Raw genomic sequence first — 10,055 nt, 5'->3', positions numbered from 1 at the left:
GGTGTGGCCTGTCCTAATGTATTTTATATCCTTAGACAGTGAAATTCCGTCCTATTTGAAAAGGTTGCTGTCACACATTGCCCACTCAGCTTTCAGCATCCTGGGGGAGAGAGCAGACTCCATGTGAGAGCAGCCTGTGGCATGAGTGACAAGCTCTAAGCATTATTTAGGTGAAACCTGCCTGCGCCATGGAGGAAGAAGGGCTTTAAAAGAAGTTACTACATGCACAGGGCACAAAATGCAAACAATGCAGAAGAGCACTCATACACAGGGTACTTTCCTTCCAGCCTTGCCCTCGGGCCTCTCAGTTCCTCTTCCCAGAGACAACTTGAGTTTTTTCCAGAAACATTCTATGTATAAATATTCATGTACCCTATCTCACACACCCCAGCCCCACCCCACCTTTTTTTTTTTTCTCAAATAAATGGAAGCATACAATATGCACCTTTCTCACCTTGCTTTTTTCACTAACAGTAAGTTTGATATTATTCTCTAATGGTCCAGAAAGGGCTTCTTCATTGTTTGTGTGGCTTCACAGATTCCACTGAGGGAAGTGATGTGGTATGTTTGTTCCTGCTGATGGACATATAAAATTTTCCTATTATGAATATTCATGCAACTACTATCCTTTTATGATATTCTAACATGATACAAATTTGTCTAAGAAATGTTTAGGATGTTTATTTTGATCAGTATTGCCAAATTACAGTCCAATTTACACTCCAACCAACAACATGGTAGGTTGAACTGTAAATTCAAATTGCCGCTCTTGGGGGCCAAAAAATTCAAATATTGACAATTTCATATGGTTTGTTCTAACATGAGAGTGTTTTGCACCCTCACCAATGTGGTAAATTGTCAAACCTTTTGTCAATTAGGCGCTAAAAGTGCTTTTCCCTATGTTGTAATTTGTGTTTGTTTTGTTATGAATGAGAGTGAACATCTTTTCAGTGTTTAATGGCCTTTTGTATTTCTTTTTCTGTGAATTGTCCAAATTGTGTGTCAATTTTAGGCATCTTTTTGATATAATTTTTACTTTAAAGAGCTGTTTAATATTAAGAAAATTGCAATGTTCTGTCGTATGCAGATATTTTCCCCAACTTATCCCTCTCCCTGGGAGAAAACCAGAAAGCCAGTGGGAGGGCCTGGAGCAGGGCCTACACCCGCCGACCTGGGCCCCAGCTCATACAAAGATTCTGCAGATGCTGTAACCCCAGGGGCTGCCCGGAGGGCTCCACCCACCTTACCTCCCACCTGGTCAGCGCCAGGTTTCGGCTTTCCTTCCTGAGCTGGATAGGACCTCAGCCTGCGGGGTCTTCTTTCAAGGCCAATGAGCGGGTAGGAGTCTGTGCTGAGCTCTTGGGGGGCTCGGTGCCGCGGCAGGCAGAGCTGCTGGGGCCTGTGCAGAGTGTTGCCCTTCCAGGCTGGCCTCCTGCCCACTCACGGCCTCCCAATAGCTCCCAGCTGACCTGCTCACTCATTCCTGGGGCCCCAGAGAGTAAACAGGCTGGTGGGAGGAAGAGGGAGGCACTTTCAGGGCCTAGGATGGCAGTGGAGGGCACACCTGTTGGGCAGGGTGGGAGTATCCATCCACTGCTCGATTCTGAGAATCCAGAAATGGCTTCACTGAGCAATTCCGTGAATGGCGTCGTGGCCACAGGGACTGGGGCTTGAGGAGAACAGCAGGTGTTTCAGCCCCTGAGTTTCCGAGAATGAGGCCAGAAGGAGCCCACCCTTCCCTTTACAGGAATGCCTCGAATTCACAGCAGAACCAAAGTGCCTGAGCGCAATACTTTGGGGTTTTTCTTTCATTCTTCTTTTTCTTTATGTTTTCTAAATTTTTTTTCTTGAAGCCCTATACAGCATGTAAAATCTCGACCTGGTGCAGTGAAACAGGTCCTTGTCTGAGACCTTGTAGACTTCCTAGATCTCAGTAAAACTAATATAAATTATAGAACAGAGGTTCTCGGCCTTGGCTACATATTAGCATCAACTGGGGAGATTTAAAAGAAAACCCCACGTCCAGGCCACACCCTAGACCAACTGGAATTTCTGAGTTGGGGCCCAGCACCAGTACTTTGTAAAACTCCTCGGAGACGTGTACCCAAGGTTGAGAACTGCCCTGTGTGTTTCCTTCTAAGAGTTTGTAACAACACTTTCTAATCTTTCCTCTTGCTAATTCTCTGAGTGTGATACAGAACTTAAATGCCCAGCTCTGCAGGAAGGGGGAGCTGGCCTTGGGTCCCAGCTGTCTCTTTCCCTGTACTACGTGGGCTGGCTTCTTCACGTCTCAACCTCAACACACCTGGGAATAACAGTAGCCCTCCCTCACAGGGTGGCTGTGATGATTAAATAAGATAAAGCATGCATAGCACTTAGTACAGTGCCGGGCACATGATAAATACCCAATAAATGAAGCAGGAGGGGCAGGCAGGCCTGAGCTATTCTTTAAGAGTAACAGAGACACCAAGGACAGGACTGAAGACAAGAACAGCCTCCGAGAAGGTATTTGAAGTGGACCCAACAAAGGATTTGTATTCAGAATGCATAAAGAAAAGGACAGCCACATAGAAAAGTGGACAAAATGATATGAGCAGGCAACACACAAAGAGACACCTGAATCATAAATGTTTGAGACTCATCTCACTAGTAATTGAGGGAATACAAATGAAATTCCGATTACCCAAAATACAACTTCATCAATGACAGAGAATGAGTGAGGGTCCACATATATCACCATGAATAGATCTCCCAAATGTCCTGTTGAACAGAAAAGCAAGTGTCAGGAAGATGCCACTTAGATAGAGAGGTTACCATGTAAGTACATTTCTGTTCACAAAATACTACTACTCACTGCCGATGTGGTACAAAATATCAAAAGAAGGACGTTTAAAATCCTCTATCGGTGGTGTTATATTTATTTTTCATTACAAAAGGATCTGAAGCAAATATGACAAAATGTTTGTCTTTGCTAATTCCAGGTGGCGGTTACGATGGTGTTGGTCAATGTTATTTCTTGGTAGTTTTGATCTTTTATCCAAATTTAGGAGAAAAAGGAGAGAGGGCGGTGGTTTACAATACTTTGGAGTTCAGGACCTGTGGCTAGTAGGAGGGGTCACTGGTGAAAGGTTTCTAAGACCCCAAGATCGTCCCCATCTGTATTTGAATTCAAATCCTGATTTATCTGCCATTGTTCCCAAGACACACAGCAAGAGTCTCTCTCCTCTTACTTTTGGGGACTTGTGTCTGTCACATCAAAACTCCCCATCTTCAGTCTCAGACAGTCTTGCCACTTGTCCTCAGTGTCTTGCTGTCATCCCTGTGCCAGTGGCACTACTGATGAGGACCAAACCCAGGACCTGGCAGCATCTTGCTGGAGCGAGCCGAGACCACCCTTACGTAAACAGCTTTATTTCTTAGCATTTACCCACCCAGGCACAAACCTTGTAATTCCACAGAGATCTTACTGAACCAAGATGTTAACAGCAACAAAGATGCAATACAAAGCTCTTCGTTAAGAATGGAGCATCTTCATCCTGTCTTCTCAGACTCCATAGGGGAAAAAAACATGTGAATACTTTACAAAGCTATTTCATAAAATGTTATGTTAAATGAAAAACAAATTACTTTTTCTTTTACTAGCTTTTAATGCTAATAGTGCCGTTTATTCCTGACCTTCAGAAATATGAGATATTTTAAATGACAACTTAAAAAGGGTTCTTGTTTGAAAACGCAAGCTACTTTAGACTGCATATTATTACTTATAAGTATAGTGTGTGCCAGCATCACTCGTTTCAGCATCCCATTTGTACCTAACTGATATATATTTCAGTTGACATTTATTGTTCTCCTGCTTATGTGTCAAATTCCTTAATGATGACTCTGACAAAGTTGTAAGCTCGGTATATATAATTTACATTTGCTACCATATAATCGGTGTTATCTATTAGAATGCTATTTGTGACAAATCATGTTCCAAATAAAAATTGAATTGATTTTTCTGTTACTTTAATATTGTGCCGCTCACAGCTAGCCTTTGATTGAATCTTAAACACTTTAATGCTCTGTTTTTGTTTGAGGCAGATCAGAAATGGAGTCTGCATGATTCACAAATCTAAAACGATTTGTAAAACAACAAAATCAAATTTCAAAAAGCATCTTTATTTTCAAGCCAAGGGAATAAATTTGGTAAAGCTATCATTACAGGGTACACAGCCTAACGACAAAAGCCTCGCATGCACAGTTAATTTCTATGCATCCATTTTCATCTAAATTAGATTTTAACTTTAATGCAGGGTATGAAAAGCCTCTACAGGCTTTTGTTTCTACCTTTTCTCTCAAGCAATTGCAGGCTTTCTCCCGGCTAATCAGAGCTTCATATCACCCTGGTCACTCTCCCTCTTGGCAGTGGGTTTGAGCTACATGCTCAGTTTTCTGGGGTGCATGGGGGTTCTGTTCCCCAGATCCTCCCAAGAGGTCTCTCTCTCAAGAGGGCACTTGCTTGACCCAGACTGCTTACAAAATAAATCACTTACAACTAGATCCTGGCTAGCATCAACCCCTTGGGTTAAGTTCTGGTTTAGAGCAAGGGTCAGTGACTTGGGCCCATGGGCCACCTGGATTTGTACAGACCTCCAGCTAAGAATGGTTTTCACATTTAAATTTTTTTAAATTCAAACAAATAATCTTTCGTGATACATGAAAATGATATGAAATTAAAATTTCAGTGTCTATGAAGTGTTATTGGAATGCAGCCACACATTCATTTATATATTGTCTATCGCTGCTTTCCTGCTAAAACTGCAGAATTGAGTAGTTGCAACAGGGACCATATGGCCTAAAATATTGACTATCTGGGCCTTTACAGAAAAAGTGTCCAGCCCCCAGCTTAGAAGGAAGGGCTTTAGTGATTTATGTCCTGTTAAAAGGGTGAGCACCTTCAGGGTAAGAGGCTGAGGTAGCACTCAGACAAAATGCTGCATTCATGACAATAAGCCTCACAGAAAGCTTTTTCAGACACTGGCTAAGAGATCCTCAAAATGTTCAAAAGTAGGTAAAATGAGGGAAAGAAGGACAACCAAGGAAAACAAAACACCCCCAAACTTCACAAAGCTGCGGATGTGATAAATCTGCACACAAATCATAAATCAGAAATGCCCTTAGACAAATAGGTTTAAAAATACTTTAAGCACGCACCAAATTGAGTTGAGTTTAAGCAAATAGGAGTGATTTGAGGTAAACCGAAGCTAGGGTCTGGGAGTGTGGAGGGCAGGGGGACGTCCCAGGCAGACAGAGAGGTGTGGGGAGAGCTGCCCTTGGTGTGACCTTCAGGAGAACACAAAGCGGAAACAAGGTCTGAAGACCTTGGGGCTGAGTGGCCAGCTCCTCTAGGTCATGGAGGACCTGGTGCCTTTCCCTGATGGTGCCCTGGGCTGGTCAGGAAAGGTGGAGAACATGCTTCTTAGCCTTTGGAGAATCCAGACAAACCCTGTTTTAACCCAATTATTGACATGGTGCTCTTGTCGGGGATATATATGCCCTTGAAGGAGCCACCTGTATTTTTTCTGGGAAAAATGGCCCTGAGTGAATTGTTTAACCTCTGTGTGGTTCAGTTTCCTCATCTGTTGAATGAAAGTATTTATACTAAGTAATACTAATTAAATAAGCTATTCCAGGTAAAGGACCAGAGTCTGACATAAGCGAGCACATTAGCAGGGCTGCTGCTACAGATTTATGATTGGCCAGTTACACCTGTTCTGCCTGCCTCACAGGGTTAGGATCCCTGGAAGAAAAGTGCAGCGGTGAAAAGAACACTTCATTAGGGGCCAGGAGCCCTGGTTCTGAACCCTTTTCTGTTGAGAACTCACTGTGTGGGCTCATCACTCTCCCACCCCCAACCCATGTCAGCTCTAGCAATGTCCCCAAGACCCTTTACCCCCATGGTAATTGATAGTATTTACTGAGCACAGATTTACATGCCTAATCTCTTCATAACTCGTGAGACTGGGTTGGCTCTTCTGTTATCTTCACTTTACAAAATAGAAATCTAAGGCTCAGAGAGATTAAGGAAAGTGCCCAGAGTCACACAGCCAGAAAAAAAGCAGAATTGAGCTCTGAACTCAGGGAGTGTCTGACTCCTGGCCACACGCTTCACAGCTGTGCTGGAACAAGGTTAAAGCCGTAACTGAGATCCTGTTTAGAGCCACCAGTCACCACTCTGTGGGGCAGGGACAGGGAACCAAGGCATCCCCTCCCATCATCCCACCTCCGGGGAAACTGTCAATTCTCCAATACAAAGAGAGAGAAGGGACCCCAAAGGAGTACTTTAACTGCCACAGAATTCAAACTATCCCCACAAAAGGCCCCATTGTCATAAGAAAACACACAAACTCACAACCTCCATTTCTTCAGCATTTCCAGATCGAGGGAATTTTTGTCTTATCAGGTAATAGAATTGTTTTTAGCAGCAAGAATGAGCTCATTACAGATGCAGCTTGTGCTAATAATGATAACCTGCTGTGCAGTAAAATCACCTCTCTCCCTCCCCCGACAGACGACGCTCTAGAAATTACAGGCTAGGAAGAAACAGAAAGGATAAAGATTAAGGAAAAGAATTGCAATGCGGAATTGTTTCAACAAAAGGAGTTTGATATGCACACTGAACTTGATTATCTTAATCATGAAGTTATACAAGAATTAGATACTATTAGACAATCTTTTAATTGCCTTTATTCGATTTTGTTATTTCTGTTACTGGGTTGTTGTTTTGTGTTTTTGTTTTACTGCTCAAGTCATTTTTTAAAGGTCAGTGCCAGGAATTAGCTAGTGACTTAAATATTGACAAGATTCTATCCCGCGAGTGAAATCAAGATGAAGGCAGTTGCAAAGAAGTGGTTTCGGTCCCGGCCTCCCTTAATTTCATGGGCAAAGACTTCAAAAACCTTGGGTCTAGAGCAGTAATCTGCAGACTCTATGGGTTTGGGAGAGGGGAGCAGGCAGAACTGCTTCCCGTGTTCTTCATTTCTGAGGGGCCAGCAGAGATGCAGCAGCCTGGACCACACGGCCCTGGGCAGGTGAGGGATCTGTCTCCTGGTTTCCTTCCTGAGGCTGTGGGATCACTTTCCCAGGGTGGTAAGAAAGCTGGAAAAAATCCCACCTGTTCACTGAGCTTGGTCCCAGCCCTTTGAAGAGAATGCAGCTAACTTCTGTTGAGTCATGGCTTTTTTCTTTAAACATGCAATCTCTAAAAGGTTATTTTTTAATCACTTCAAATAAGGATTTTATCAATTCAAATAAGGAAAACATTTTTTCCTGATTATGAAAACAATACCTGTTGGCTGTGGAAAATTGAAAAAACCACAAGAAAGTAAAAAAGACCAATCACACCATCATCCAAATAATCAGTTAGTATTATGGCTTAGCTCCCTTTACCACTCCTCCCTTGTTTTTAAACAGAAAAACAGGATTATAGTGGTGTGTGTGTGTTCGTGTGTGTGTGTACACATGGGTTTGCTGTTATTGTACTGTCTCATGGTCTTGCTTTTTTCATGTACTGAATCAGAAATTTTTTTCCACAATAGCATTCCTCTATCACATTATCTTTTAATAACAGGATGCATTGTAATGCCACATCCCATTGGGTTTGGGGTGTTGTTTTGTATGACAACCACCCCTTACACACATCTTTTGTTGTTTCCCAGGACAGGGTTCCTTTCTATTTCTGTGCCCCAGACCCCCTGGCTGTCTGATGAACCTATGGACCTCTTCTCAGAACAATGTTTTTAAATGCATAAAGTACAACACATGAGATTACAAAGGGAGCTAGTTATATTGAAATACTATCAAAATACTAAAAAGAACAAATTTGTGAAATAGCCATGTGTTGGCTTATACATATGTTGAAGAACAATGTTAGAGAGCAGACATTGTAGCTCCAATAACAACTGTAATTATAAAGTACTGATCAACATTAACATTATTTCAAGCTGTTTGCAACAAATGTCATATGATGTGAAAAGATCTGGGATTTTTATTGGGTTAAGGTGACAGGTACAGCTGGGGTTTGTTGCTTACATTCATAAACAAAGGAAATATTATATTTCACTTGGCGGTTAGTGAAAACAAACATGTAACTTTTTTCTCATCCCAGTTCTTTTTTCTCATCACAGATATGACTCCTGATTTCTACCCATGGAAACCTGGGGGTCCAGGGAGCCCAGGTGAAAATTCTCACCTTGGGAAAAATGCTCAGGAGTGGCTCAGTTCATCTTTTGGCCCAGCAGTTTTGAGTCTTTTGATAACAATGGCCTCACTGCCCCAGGAGCTGCTTTTGATTTCTTCTTCGTGCCAATGGCTGCAGAGTGAAGTCAGAGAGAGTGCCTGTCAGTGATAAAAGGTCAGCCAGTGTTATGGGTTGAATTGTGTCCCCCCCACTCTGCCCCCCGCAAAAGGATATATTGAAGTCCTAATCCCCAGTACCTCAGAATGTGACTTATTTGGAAATAGGATGTTGCAGGTGTAATTGGTTAAGATGAGGTCATACTGCAGAAGGGTAAGCTCTAATCCAGTGTGACTGGTGTCCTTATTAGAAGACAGCCATGTGAAGACACAGAGACACAGGGAGGTCACATGATGACAGAGATTAGAATGACGCACCGAAGATTGCCAAGGATTGACAGCAAACCACCAGGCGGTGGGGAAGAGGCAAGGGGTGATTCTCCCCTAAGGTTTCAGAGGGCGCATGGCCCTGCTAACACCTTGAACGTGGACTTCTAGCTTCCAGAAGTATGAGACAATAAATTTCTGCTGTCTCATACCACCCAGTTTGGGGTACCATTACAGCAGCCCTAGGAAACCAGTACAGCTGGTGTGCCAGGGCTCTCCCGGGGACTGGGATTCTGAAACACCAGGGTTGGGGTGGGCATGGCCCTGTGCCAGTGTTGGGGACTGCCATGCCACAACCCAAGGTGGCTGATGGGGACCGACTCGTTAGACGGCCGGGCTAGGGCTTCAGTGAGCGCCCGATCCAGGTGCACAATGTTACCTCAGGATCGGGAAGAGCTGGGCCTCACCCAGCAAGGTCAACATAACCTGGAAAAAAATCCATAGACGCTTCAGCATGCTGAGAAGTGTATCCTCTTTATTCTCACATGACAATAAAAGGCCTTTATTATGAATGACATGTTATCACCAACCGGTCAGGGTGCAGGTGGCAATGAAAAGGATGCTTGTCGTATGAAATTTCCCTCGTGCTGGTTGGGGTGTGTGAGGGGCTCTCACGTGAGAATGGCGAGCTTCTGAGCCCCCCTTAATATGTGCCTCTCCTTGGGAGGCTCTCCACTTCTACCCTTCCACGTCCTTTACTGAAGAGAGTGGCTCTAGATAAATCTTCCCGTTGCATGACACATTTGGCCTCTGAGTGCAGCCACACCTCACCGGAGGTCTGGGGTCCTCCATCAGGGCTCTTCCAAGGGTAGGACACCTAGCACCTGGAAGATTAAACCAGCCCCACAAATTGCAGGCAGGTGGCCCAGCGAGGCAGAGGGGTTACTGCAAACATCCCACCCGCCTTTTTTTTTTTTCTACTTAGAAAACAATTTTTTTATTGTGTTAAAATATACATAATACTCACCATCTTAACCATTTTTATGTGTCAGTTCAGTGGTATTAAGTCCATTCACACTGTTGTGCAACATCAGCACCTACATCCCCGTAACTTTTTCTCTTGTAAAACTGCACTTCTGTACCTATTAAGCAATAATCCCCATTCTCCCCTCCCCTCAGTCCTGGCAATCACTGTTAATTTACTGTCTTTAATTTTGACTACTCTAAGTACCTCATATAAATTGAATCATACGTTATTTCCTTCTCTGTTAGACTTATTTCTCTCGGCATAATGTCCTTTAAGTTCAACTGTGTTGTAGCTTGTGTCAGAATTTCCTTCCTTTTTAAGACTGAATAATATTCTGTTGTACATATAGGCCACATTTTGCTTATCCCTTCATCCTTAGATGGACACTTGGGTTACACTACTATGAATAATGCTGCTATAATTA

Source organism: Eubalaena glacialis, chromosome 1 (genome assembly GCF_028564815.1).
Source record: "Eubalaena glacialis isolate mEubGla1 chromosome 1, mEubGla1.1.hap2.+ XY, whole genome shotgun sequence".
NCBI classification, from domain to species: Eukaryota; Metazoa; Chordata; class Mammalia; order Artiodactyla; family Balaenidae; genus Eubalaena; species Eubalaena glacialis.
The sequence above is the reverse complement of the archived record's forward strand: the minus strand, read 5'-3'. Positions refer to the sequence as shown.